The 14,249-nt window shown below is 40.1% G+C and overlaps 1 protein-coding gene and 1 pseudogene across 3 annotated transcripts in view; both read left to right on the forward strand.

Moving 5' to 3' along the window:
* The window catches only part of phf2 (PHD finger protein 2), a 271,699-nt gene that overhangs the window by 204,853 nt on the left and 52,597 nt on the right, over positions 1-14,249 (forward strand). The gene's annotated exons all lie outside the window — the stretch shown is intronic.
* Positions 1,567-12,544, forward strand: LOC147141597 (uncharacterized; annotated as a pseudogene). The gene is made up of 11 exons (XR_015088185.1): positions 1,567-8,008; positions 8,126-8,224; positions 8,783-8,911; positions 9,027-9,427; positions 9,521-9,606; positions 9,810-9,937; positions 10,314-10,334; positions 10,618-10,856; positions 11,188-11,334; positions 11,619-11,728; positions 11,971-12,544. The product of XR_015088185.1 is annotated as an uncharacterized LOC147141597 (transcript).

Raw genomic sequence — 14,249 nt, forward strand, 5'->3', positions numbered from 1 at the left:
GCCAATAATTCACGCTACAGTCTAGAGCAGGGCTGGGCAATTAATTTTACAAATGGGCCACATTAGAAATTAGGAAGCTCGCCAATGTTCAAGCCAACATGTTAATCTCAATTGTGTCTATAATTTGTATGGAAATGTATTTAGAAAATACAATACATTACAATATAATTTTATTTAAATAGCACATTTCATAACACTAGGACTCCCATGGTTTTTCAACATACCTAGGGCTGCCTTGGCCTAGTCGTTTGATTAGGAAAGGGTGGGGGGTGTCGGGGGATTAGCCGAGCTATTGTTATGTTAAAGTATATTAGCCCCAGAAGCCTGGGGTTTGCAATGCAATTGACCCCTCTCTCCCACCCTTCCACATGTTTTCCACCTCAACACAAAGCCACAGGGGAGATGGTTGCTCTCTGGTATTACAAGCAGACTTCACTTCATTGACCATTTCTTTGGAGGGGAAGCCTACATTTTGCATTGCTACCCTGCAAGTACTCGCCGCTCAATGAGATATGGCCTTTAGGCTACTCAATCATGGCTACCCCTGACAAAAATGGTCAAATAAGTATTGTAGTTAACCATTTATGTGCCAGGTAAAATAAAGAAAAATCAAGATGTGTGCACACAGCTGAAGTCATTTTGGGCTTTTCTTTTCTTCACCTCATTTTTGTTATTTTCACCAGGTTTTGAGGGTGGTAATCACAATGATTCTTCAGATCAATGTGAAACATCACTCCTATCTTTTTCAGAATCTAGTTAACAAAGTGGTTACCATTATCACTAGTTATTTTTTCAATAATACCATAAATAGGAATGATATCCTTACAAAGTGCTTTTGCCACTGTCAATGTGTCTGGATTTTTGGTGGGGAAGAGTTCTGTCCATTTTGAAAAGGCATCTATGATGACCAAACAATATCTTTTTTCCTTCACTTTGATTTAATTAAATAAAGTCCATATGGATAATTTGAAACGGATATCGTGGTGTAGGGAAACATCCTCTAGTGGCCTCAAATTACCTTGTGGATTGTGCCTTGCACATGTCAATCATGCCCTAATTATATTTTTTTTAATAAGAATTAAAAGCATAAGTTGTATAATATTGATGTATAGTACCAATGATCCCTCCTTTTGAAGCATGTGGTGCACCATGATTCAATATATCAGCCCATTTATATATATATATATATATATATATATATATATATATATATATATATATATATATATATATATATATATATATATATATATATATATACATATATATATATATATATATATACATATATTTATATATATATATATATATATATATATATATATATATATATATATATATATATATATACATATATATATATATATATATATATATATATATATATATATATATATATATATATATATAAATATATGTAAAAAAAAAAAATATATATATATATATATATATATATATATATATATATATATATATATATATATATATATATATATACATATATATATATATATATATATATATATATATATATATATATATATATATTTTTTTTTTTTTTTTTTTTTTTTATGGGATAGGTTCGTTGTTTGGTCATACTTAGATGTCTTGTAAAGTTGCGCCTTTTTTCTTCCGAAGTTCTTGTTGTTCAACTTTGAGACGTTGTTGTATGTCGCTTAATGTGTCTTTGTCTAAATGTACGTTATCTTCCATCGCTAACACATGTTCCTGTCCTGTAGCTGCTAACTTAGTTATTTTATCTGCAAATGCGTTCCCCCAGGACACACTGTCTGTACCTGATGTGTGTGCTACACTAAAACTGAGGTCACAAAATGACCTTTGCAATCTACCATCTGGATAAAGGGTTTGCTATTATTGACAAGACTAGTCCCAAGCAAGCATTAAAACTAGCAATAGTTCACAAATATTTTTTTCAGATTTTTCTTTTCTTTTTTTACTACACTTGCACTCGACTATTGCATGAGGGAGTAACACTGCCTCAAGCAACAAGGTGACAAGCTTTACATTGTATCATTAGTTTTCTGGTTGATGATTTAATTCCTCAATTCTCCCATTGTGCAGCAAACAGACATAAGGTAGAAAATTCATATTGTTTATCTGTCTAGATCAGACTGCTCACACGTTTCAGCATGTGAGCTACTTATAAAATGACCAAGTCAAAATGATCTACCTACCGGGAAGGGTATGTTTTCAATGTTTGTAGTTGGTGGGTCCTACTCACATACAAAAATGCAGAACATACATTTATTTTCAAATATATAGCGGATGCTGTATATGTACAATATGTGTTGATGTACGTTGCATAACCGTATGAGTCAATATTGCACAACACAATTAACTATGAACATCTAGTTTTTGTTTTTTTATCATGCGATCTGCCGATGCTACCTTTGCGATCGACTGGTAGATCACGATCAACGTATTGAGCACCTCTGGTCTAGATAGTCTCTCTTTTATATTTCATCAGTTAACATACTTCTGTTAAAATAACTACCGGTGGTTCAGTTGCTTGTGCTGAATAATTTGGCGGTAATTGGAGTATTCACTTTTCTTATTTTTTTTCTTAATATGCCACAATAATGCCAACAACATAAGTCCAAATTTGACTTCAACATGGAGAATCAAATGTGCCCAAACAAGGGTTAATTTCTTTGGTGAATATTGTGCGACTTTCACAATATCTTTGGGACATGTGTGTATCTTTTCTTTCAAATTTAAATCAAAACCAGAAACTGCTATTGGGGTTTCTTTTCCCAGATCTCGGCTTGCAGTCTGTAGTTATAGCTTTTTGCCCAATACCTACCATAAGGCCTAAATTTGCCTATGGCTCATGTTTGATTTTCATTAGAGACACGTGAATTTGTATGGTTACTACTTGCAAAACAACCTTTCTGCCAGATCACTCAAAGTGGTTACTCTTACTGCATTGGTATTATTCAAATACCAATACAGTAACTCCCAATTTCAGCACCTCATGTTTCTATTTGTTGTCAAGAACAGGGGTCTCCTTTTATCTCAATGTGATCTACACCACATCCAAAATCCAAAATTAAATTGTGGAGTCCCATGACCCTCACGCACATACACGTTTCTTTCTTTTTCCAATCTTTTTGCCATCATTCCATCTTTGCATGTAACAACGGCAATATTCAATGCAACCATTAGGTCTCTACCAAATTTAATGTACACTGCGAAGCCATTACTAAAGATGCCCTGACATGTTTTCCGGTTTCTTAATCATAAATACCCAGTGGTTTTCTCAGGACATCTACGTTTATTGCTCCACTAGCAACTCTGATAATGATTGTCTCCCTGGACATCCCTAAATTGTGTGTGTGTGTGTGTGTGTGTGCGTGTGTGTGTGGGTGTGTATGTGTGTGCCTTTCTGTTTTCACTACGTGCTCAAACAAAAACATAACTTTTACTTACTACTTTCTAAAATATCTCCAAGTTTCGTCCTTGAACTTAGATAACCCTCTACTGCTTGCATGTCTTCTAGTTCTAATTGATTTGTATCTTTTCCATCCATCCATCCATCCATTATCTCCTGCTTATCCGAAGTCGGGTTGCGGAGGCAGCAGCTTCAGCAGGGAAGCCCAGACTTCCTTCTCCCCAACAACATCTTCCAGCTCTTCCGGAAGGATCCCAAGGCATTCCCAGGCAAGCCGGAAGACATAGTCTCTCCAGCATGTTCTGGGTCGTCCTCGGGGTCTCCTGCCGGTGGGACATGCCCGGAACACCTCACCAGGGAGGCGTCCAGGAGGCATCCTAATCAGATGCCCGAGCCACCTCAACTGGCTCCTCTCAACGCAAAGGAGCAGTGGCTCAACTCTGAGTCCCTCCCGGACGGCCGAACTTCTCACCCTATCTCTAAGGGAGAGCCCGAACACCCTGCGAGGGAAACCCATTTCGGTTCGGCCGCTTGTATCCGAGATCTTGTTCTTTCGGTCATGACCCACAGCTCATGACCATAGGTGAGAGTAGGAATGTAGATCGACTGGTAAATTGAGAGCTTTGCCTTTCGGCTGAGCTCCTTCTTCACCACGACAGACCGACACAGGGTCCGCATCACAGCAGACGCTGCACCGATCCACCTGTCGATTTCCCGTTCCATCTTACCCTCACTCATGAACAAGACCCCAAGATATTTTAACTCCTCCATTTGGGGCAGAATCCCATCCCCGACCCGGAGAGGGCACGCCACCCTTTTCCGACTGAGGACCATGGTCTCAGATTTGGATGTGCTGATTTTCATTCCGACCGTTTCACACTCGGCTGCGAACCGCTCCAGCGAGAGTTGTAGATCGCGGCTTGAAGAAGCCAACAGTACCACATCATCTGCAAGATGCAGAGATGCAATACTGAGGCCACCAAACCGGACCCCCTCGACACCTCGGCTGCGCCTAGAAATTCTGTCCATAAAAGTTATGAACAGAATCAATGACTAAGGGCAGCCTTGGCGGAGTCCAGCCCTCACTGGAAACAAATCTGACTTACTGCCAGCAATGCGGACCAAACTCTGACATCAGTGGTACAGGGACCGGACAGCCCTTATCAGGGGCTCGGTACCCCGTACTCCCGAAGCACCCCCCACAGAACTCTCCAAGGGACACGGTCGAACGCCTTCTCCAAGTCCACAAAACACATGTAGACTGGTTGGGTGAACTCCCATGCACCCTCAAGGACCCTGCTGAGGGTGTAGAGCTGGTCCACTGTTCCACGGCCGGGACAAAAACCACATTGCTCCTCCTGAAACCGAGATTCAACCTTCCGATGGACCCTCCTCTCCAGCACCCCTGAATAGACCTTGCCGGGGAGGCTGAGGAGTGTGACCCTTCTGTAATTGGAGCACACCCTCCGGTCCCCCTTCTTAAAAAGGGGGACCACCACCCCGGTCTGCCAATCCAGAGGCACTGTTCCCAATATCCACGCGATGTTGTAGAGACGTGTCAACCATGACAGCCCCTCAACATCCAGAGCCTTTATGAACTCCGGACGGATCTCATCCACCCCCGGGGCTTTGCCACCGAAGAGCTTTTTGACTACCTCGGTTACTTCAACCCCAGAGATAGGAGAGCCCACCTCAGAGTCTCCAGGCTCTGCTTCCTCAGTGGAAGGCGTGTCGGTGGAATTGAGGAGGTCTTCGAAGTATTCTCCCCATCGACCCACAACGTCCCGAGTTGAGGTCAGCAGCACCCCATCTCCACTATAAACAGTGTTAATGGTGCACTGATTCCCTCTCCTGAGACGTCAGATGGTGGACCAGAATTTTCTCAAAGCCGTCCGGAAGTCATTTTCCATGGGCTCCCCGAACTCCTCCCACACCTGAGTTTTTGCCTCAGCAACCGCCAGAGCTGTATTCCGCTTGGCCAGCCGGTACCTGTCAGCTGCCTCCGGGGTCTCGCAGACCAAAAAGGCCCGATAGGACTCCTACTTCAGCTGGACAGCATCCCTTGCCGCTGGTGTCCACCAGCGGGTTCGGGGATTCCCGCCACGACAGGCACCGACCACCTTGCGGCCACAGCTCCGATCTCACCGTCATTGCCCACGTGAGCGTTGAAGTCCCCCAGCAGAACGATGGAGTCCCCAGGTGGAGCGCCCTCCAGCACACCCTCCAAATACTCCAAAAGGGTGGGTACTCTGCACTGCTGTTTGGTGCATAAGCACAAACAACAGTCAGGACCCATCTCCCCACCCTGAGGCGGAGGGAGGCTACCCTCTCGTCCACTGGGGTAAACCCCAATGTACAGGCGCCAAGCCGGGGGGCGATAAGTATGCCTACACCTGCTTGGCGCCTCTCACGCTGTGCAACTCCAGAGTGGAAGAGTGTCCAACCCCTCTCGAGAGGACTGGTACCAGAACCCAAGCTGTGTGTGGAGGTGAGCCCGACTATATCTAGTCTGAACCTCTCAGCCTCACACACCAGCTCGGGCTCCTTCCCTGCCAGAGAGGTGACATTCCATGTCCCAAGAGCTAGTTTTTGTTGCCGGGGATCGGACCGCCAAGGTCCCTGTCTTCTGCCGCCGCCCAGCTCACACGGCACCCTACCCCTTTGGCCCCTCCCACCAGTGGTGAGCCCATGGGAAGGGGGACCCACGTGTCCTATTCGGGCTGAGCCTGGCCGGGCCCCATGGGTGCAGGCCTGGCTCCAGAAGGGGGGCCCCGGTGACCCGCGTCCGGGCGAGGGAAAACATGATCCATTAATTATTGTCTTCATAAGGGGTCATTTTGAGCCGTGCTTAGTCTGGTCCCTCACCTAGGACCTATTTGCCATGGGTGACCCTACCAGGGGCATAAAGCCCCAGACAACTTAGCTCCTAGGATCATTGGGGCGCGCAGACCCCTTCACCATGATAAGGTGACGGCTCACGGGGGGTTGTATCTTTTCATTTATTTATTTGTATGTCACTAAAACAGTCATTCTTTACAATTTGTCTATTTTCAGACTTATCAGGTATTTTCTATATTTTCTTTCTAATGACAGTCTCTTGCCCAATGTCCTTCTTTCACTGGAAAAAAATCGAAATCTTGCCAAGAACATTTGTCTTATTTCTCGTCAAATTCTGTCTATGTGCTTAATTTTAGACGATATGACATAACAAAAATTACACAAAGAGGGAAATCCCTTGTTTTAAGACAGTACATCTTGAATATCTTGGTAGGTGAGAAAATCTTGAAATGAACTATTTTTGAGAAATATTTTAGATGAAATAAGCTTTTTGACACTTCATGATGTTTTTCTGCTTTTTGGATGTAGGTTGTATGGTGAAAAATCTTGTTTCAAGAAAGAGGCCAGACTTGAATTGAAACAACAAAACCTTATTGAAACTGCAGGTCACAAGCTTGTCCCAATGAAATCATGCCATATTGCAGCAATTGATAGAATTCATATTAAGAGTTACATGCAATGATGTCAGTGAGATCATACTTCAATGGAACGTACATGCCATTATTAAAGTTAACATAATAATATGGTGTAAAATCCACACAATTTTCAGTATCCACAAAAAAATATTTGCTTGTGCAAGGTGAGGAATCTCTTCCTCATAATATAAATACTGTTCATTCCAACCAATTGTAGAGAGAGGTTGGCGTTCAAAACAATACACTGATTCATTTATAATGAAGATGTTTTTCACAAGTGCAAACTCTGAGGTATTATTGAAAACATTAGAAATAACCAAAGATTTTCCACTTGTGTGTATATTTCCGTGTTGCACAATCCACTGGGCAGACACTACATGTTCTACGCGTTCTATTCCTAAGAATTATTTTATCTTTCCTTCTACTTTGTGAATATTTTTCACCTCAGATGCTGGGCCAATTTCAATTTCATTACAAAAAAATAGGATGTTTCTCGTGTACATTCTGACTACATTCATACAGTTGGTTGTGTTTCACGAGAGATTTACAAATATTCTTAAAACTGCTTTTTATAGCCCACTGCTTGAAAAAGCAATGGCTTGACTCAAAACGCATACACATATGCCTCACAGTAGGACCTAGTGCTTTAATCTGGGAGGGAAGATGCAGCAGGTAATGTTTGGGTGTAGTATTTACATCTGGAAACAGCTGTTTGAAATGTCTTAAATGCTGTTCAATTAATTGCTTCAGTCTAAAAAGAGTAGAAGATGCAATAATAGGTGAAAACAGAAATTTACTGTGCATGGTGTTAATGTGACTCAACAACTGTTTTAGAGTCAGCGCCACAAATATATAACACAAGAAGCAACGCCAAATCATGTTGGACAAGAAGACGATTCGAAGGTCGACACGATGCAAAGATTCGCTACAGCAACTAGGACAGCATCGCCGTAAAACAGCTGTTGCTAGGGTAACTCCCGCTAGCACCACTTTGCGGCAAAATCAACCCGCAAACGGCACATGCGTCTACTGGGCTGCGCGTCATTTACATCTGCAAGTTTGAACCGTTGGAGTCCGGCCGCGAGTCGCAACACATTGGTTGAATTTCCCCTCAAGTAAGTAAGTAAGTAAGTAAGAACACTTTGTCCCGCGTTCCCTTTTTTACGTTCCCAGAATTTCCGTCGCCATATACGTTGCCGGTTAACTGTTATGTATGACTATATTTTGTGTAAAATTACAGGGAACATCCTGTACGTAAGCTAAGCTTAGCTAAGCGAACCAGCTATCTTAGCCCTCAGCATGGAGGGATTGGACGGTGTCGCCGTGTCAGTTTTAAGGGGTAATGTATTACAGTACTTTTAAGCCTAGGCAGAAATGTGAGGATTGAATCGTGTCTTCAAGGTCAGCTCATTAAAATTGCAGTTAGGCAATGGTAAACAAGCAAGTCATTATGTTGTGTTCAAATGCAGTTTCAAGAAAAATAGAGGTACACAACAATCAGTACAGTGCACAATAATAATAATAATACAAATTAAGGCGAATATTTAAAGTGGAAGTGCGATTAATTCGACATTTGTGTAAATTGGGGTAGATGATCAGATATTTGTTTGACTTGACTTGTTTGAATATTACCACAGTGATTTGAGACTTGAAAGTTAAGACTTGAGACTTGCTTGTTACTTGCACGTGTGATTTACTCCCATCTCTGAACATAGGTCTACAAGCTTTTAAAGTAAAATGTAACACACAATGTAAAATGATTAGCCGACCAACTTTAGGGGGAAAAAAAAGAACTTATGAGTCATACTGTTTATTTAAAGATTATTTTATTCAATGTATTGTTATATATGCAGATTTCAGGCCACTGATTCATTTTGATATATGTTTTCCAATGTAGCTGCAAACATCAGCGAGGCAATGCTGACCACCTTGTCTCGAGAAGACTTGCGGGATTTTTTTCCAGGCCCAGAGAACTTTTTTTCGGCGAAAAACAGTGTGGAGTTTGCGCCATGATGTGTCAGAGGAGGTCAGTTTCTTAGTCATATGTTTTAAAATACTGTAATTTGTTATTATTCTGCATTGCTATTTAATTAGCACAATTAATCTGTACATTATCTACTTCATTATCTTTTATGTTGCAGCAATCTGTCCATGAATTCTCAAACATGGGGAATTTCTCAATTAATGATTCACCAATGGAACAATCAACTCCTTTGAAAGCAAAGTCTCCAAAGTACACAACATCTGAAAAGATTAAGTTATTTTTTCCAGAATATTTGTTGCACACTGACACTGAACTTGAGCAAGTCCGACAACGGTATTTTCAGTTGTCTACAACGGGCTTAGAGAACACCTGCCAGATGTCTCAGGAACTCAGATGCAGACTCATCCGAACACCATGACCAGTATGATTTCAATTCTGAGATCAAGAGGGGACAAAGGATCAGACAGATACCCATCAAAACCAGAAATTACAGCAATGGCAAAAAGAATAGTACAAGACTACCCAATGCTGCAGGATCAAGGCCTGAAGAATTCATGGGTATGTGACACACATTGAGTTGATGACCAAAGAGACTCCATCTGGTCAGTTACTGTTGCAATTTGCTCAAGAGTTTTAATTGTGTCTGTCCAGGTCACAGTGTTTAGACAGCTGTACAAACAATTGCAAAATGTGAAATCTCCCCAAAAACGCAAACATGATGGGAATCATTCACAGAGGTAAGTCTATAGCTGAATGACTCTATTGCCCTTCACTTAATTATTTAATCACTTCTGAATAACGCCTTGAAGCTGTTAAACTTTTTTCCCAAAGCACAAGTGATATTCTCAGGTCTTACAACTTTTATTACAAAATCTATCACCACATGACTTTAATTTTAAAACAGTCATAATTGAATCAATTAATTGACGAATCTTTGCAGCTCTTCGAAGAGGCGCCGTCTTGAACACCCAGATGACATTGATGAAATTGATACCAGCAACTCAACTGTGATTTTGGATCACTCCACAGAGGGAAGTAGCAATTCAGACTCCGGCAATAAAAAAATAGGTGACTGTCTTCTTAGGACTGATAACTGGTACCTGACACATATTATTTAACAGTGTATTGTTCTATACACATGAATACAAAATGAATATTCATCTAAATTACACTGGTACTGGCTGCCTTTTTATGACCCTCAGTAAGTAACACTCAAGGTTTCACTTCATTATATTTTGGTCTAAACATTTCAGTGTTAAATTGGGTTCCAGAAGTCTAAAATAAATGTGTGTGTATGTGTGTGTGTATATATATATATATATATATATATATTTTTTTTTTAATCAGAAATCTGTAATAAAGCATTCTGAGAAAAAATGTCTGACAAGGAATATCTTGTTTTAGGTGAGGAAAAACAACCATGTCTACTTGAGAAAGTGACCAGTCCTCCCCCCCAGTCCTGAATGTGAGTATATCTGTCTGCCCCTTTGTGTGTGAGGTGTGAACATCTTTGACTGTACTTGCACCTACATGTAATTCAGTGTGATTGATTGTATTAGCCAATAAATAATGTAAATTTGTAAATAAATTTTGTAAATTTTTGAAATCCGTATATATTAATTATTAGATGTAATGATCAAAGATGAATGGGGAAAAAAATGATTTACAAGGTGTACAATATTAATGGGTGACATTTATTTGTAATTTGTAAACATCTTAATGTCAGTATATCACTATATGCCTTACAGCTAACAAGCCTACTGCTAGTGCCAATCCAGATGTGGACAGCCGAGCAACCATGGGCAAACACTATTCGGCGCTACAGGCTTTGTTTAAAAGAAAAAATCCAAACTACCAGAATGTTTCTCAGCTTCTGGACTTGGAATTTGCAGCCAGAAGAGCATTCATTGACTCAGATACCATTCGTGAGGAGGACAGACCTGAAAAGATTCTCGAAGCTTATCCCTGTTTTAAGAACATTGATCATGTAAGGCAGGGGTGTCCAGCTCCGGTCCTCAAGGGCCGCTTTCCTGCCCGTTTTCCAATTCTCCTCTTGCGGTAACACACCTGATTTAAATGATCAGATCATCACCAAGCTCTGAAGAAGCTTGATAACAATCATGATCTCTTGAAACAGCTGGGATGGATGGAAAACAGGCAGGACACCGGGTCCCTTGAGGACCGAGTTTGGACAGCCCTGATGTAAGTAATTGTTCACTGCATAGTTGATACATAGTACTACACGCTCGCTGTTTTTTATTTGGATTTCCACTTCTGGAGCCATTTACTCATGTCAGTTTTGATGAAATATTTTACAGGTGATGGACGAGCTGCGACGCATTCTGGACATGAACAATTGCAACTTGATCAGAGATTTAATGGGAAGATGGCTTGACCTCTGCCTCAAGGTGCAGTTTATTGGTGTGTCTAAAAAATGCTGAAACCACCAATGGGAATGAACAAAGGTAAACATTGTTTTTTACTTACATGATGATCACAGTGAGAGTGCGAGCTTGTTAACAAGTCATGTGCTCGTGTCTGGACCTTTTTTATCTTTTTTCTCTGCTTTCTTCAATCCTCTCAACTCAATTCTCTATTCCAACTGGGTGAAGAATCTCACTGATATAGTAGTATTAGGTTGATGTTAACTGCATCATTAGGGGCAAGCCGAAGATGGTGACATCAGAATGGTGCAGTTTGTTCAAGTGCAGTTTGTTCAAGCATTTAAATACATTTTTTTTTTCAACAGTGCAAAAGGCTGTTGAAATTCTGCGTGTGCTGCCATCACTGTCCCCCTCTGTTTCTGCTCCTCTGAAGAAAGTGAGCGATCCAAGTCAAGCCCTGGTGTATGTTCTTGAGGTGAGCAATGCATTTTTTTTTAAGTGTAAACTAACTAAACGGGTATCATATGCTTGCTCCAAATCAGTTTCCTATTTATATGCTTTTAATTCCTTTTCTTTTGCATTTGGTTTGATGAAAAAGTTAAGATTCTGTATAATGAAACATTTATTATTTATTTGATTGCAACCAATTTCTTTGCCATAAGGCCAAGGTTCCAGAGAAATTATTATTCTGACAGAAGGATGTCTTATGTGTTTTAGGAAAAAGAAGACCCCAATTCCTACTTGAGGAAGGGCCCTCTCTCTTGCCCGGTCCTGATTATTAGTCCATCCAACTGTCTTCTTGTGGTAGGAGATGCCCGTAACTACATTTCCCAAAGACAAGGTCACCGAAGGTGTTTTATACCTGATGGCATACTATTACACCCTACATCTGACATACCCTAAGTGTGTCGCTACTATGCTGTCACTCATACAAACAGAGGTCCTACTGGACAACATGCATACAAGAGATCTCACATCATCTTACAAAAAAAAGCATGGCTGAGTGGAAGGCTTTTATTGGCCGGTAGGCTTGTGGGATCCAAAATAGCACCCCCATTTATCTACACATAATGGTTAGTTAGGTGTTTGGTTTGTGAGATATTTTCATTATTAAGCACTTAAGGCAAATGTTATTGTTTGTGTGATTTGTATTTTTTTCATTCTTTGTATTTGTTTTGAAAATATTTTTTGTGATGTAGTGCTATGTAGAGTTTCCCCTACAGAATATAAGCCAGTGTATATTTATTGACCTGGAAAAGTTTTTTTGCATAAATGTCAAATACAAGACTAATTCTCAAGTCCTTGCTTTATTTGGAGCTGATAATGTCTTATATTGAGAACGATATTACTTATAATTATGACTCAAAAACACTTAATAGTAGTCTGTTTTCCTAACTTTTGAGATATTTGTGTCTCAAAATGCCTGTTTGTAATCTTACTTCAAGTAGATGACTTTCTTGAATCTAGAACAATTACTCATATATAAGATTTAAAATAAGTGAAATACACTTAAAATTAGAAGAATGGTCCAAATACATGCTGGCTTTCAAGAGAAAAACACTACTTTCAAGCATCACAACCTTATTATGAGACAGAAAAATCCCACCATCCAATTAAAATGCAACTAAGCTATTCAAGCTTATTTTAAGATACTTTTGGTCATATCAGTCTTAGGAATTTTGTCTTATTTCAAGAAATTTTAGTAAGCCAATTTTCACTTGTTCCATTGGCAGATTTTTTTTTTGCTTGATTCAACCGAAAAATATCTTCTTTTATTTTTATTTTTTTTACTCGTTTTTCGATCAGCATTTTTTCCAGTGTTGCCACAACACCAATAACCTCCTCTTAATCATCTTCTGCTTCCTCTATATCTCTAATAATACTCTTCCTTTTATCTTTCATTACACCAGAATTTCTATTCTTTCCTCCCTACATTCTTTTTTTCTTTTTAATTATTTATTTATTTTTTCAATATTGCTCCCTCAGCATATCTAGCCTGATTCATGAGCTCATACAAGCTTTTAGTGGCCAGGTTTACGTCATGTTTCTTAATCCACTCTTTTCCATCTGTTTTGTAAGGTGTTAATTTTTCCTCTGCTTTTAAACACCCTTATTATGACCAGGGTTGTAATCAGGAATTGTTCTGCCTTCTCATTCATTCACCTTCATATGCAGGATTTGCCACTTCAATCATAGGATACAAGTCCCCTTCAATTAAATATTGTAATTTGGGAGTGAAGTCTGGACTTCATACTCCACCCATCATTTTACTCTAGTAACCTGCACCAGCAGTTTCACATCCTGTTTGTGCAGGTGTGGTCAAAAGAGGTGGTGTAGGCTTGCTAGATTTTTATTTACAGGATTTGGAGCAAGGCCAGAATATGCTGGTGACATCCCCTCCCTAGCAAGGCCAAACAGGAGAGGAGCAGAGGCCTCAAGTGCCTCTACGCCCCTGCTGAGTCTTATCTTCATTTCTTTCAAACAGCCTTTGTTTAGAATCTACTTTTTTTTTTTTTTTTTTTTTTTTACTTCTACTGCCCATTTAACAGCTTCTGCTATTTCCTTATCTAATTTTTCCAGCATGGAGGGTATGATTTACATATTCCTCCAAGATGCCTGTAGACAGGTCAATGTGATGTTTGTTAACCCAGCTGCCAATTGCGTCTTTTGAAACTGCATGGAGAGCATTTACATCTCCATCTTCCTGCAGGCCACTACGGGTCTTAAGTACAGTCGTCCATAGTCCAGGTCCTATAAACTAAAATAGTCGGCTACCTGAATCAGTGGATACAGGTCTCCTTGATCAGGTGATTTATTACTTATTTGTGGAGCAGTCAGTGTGGGCGATAACAGTTCTCCCAGTCTTTTTCATAATTTTAAGTCAGTCCCGCTTGATCTAGACCTTTTTTTGTGACTGCTTTCCTTAGAGACAACCTTAACAAACATGTTTATCCTGATGGATTTAAAGGCCTTGCAACACTATTAAGAGTAAATAT

This window comes from Filicampus tigris, chromosome 9 (genome assembly GCF_054856515.1).
Source record: "Filicampus tigris isolate MCC_2025a chromosome 9, RoL_Ftig_1.0, whole genome shotgun sequence".
NCBI lineage: Eukaryota > Metazoa > Chordata > Actinopteri > Syngnathiformes > Syngnathidae > Filicampus > Filicampus tigris.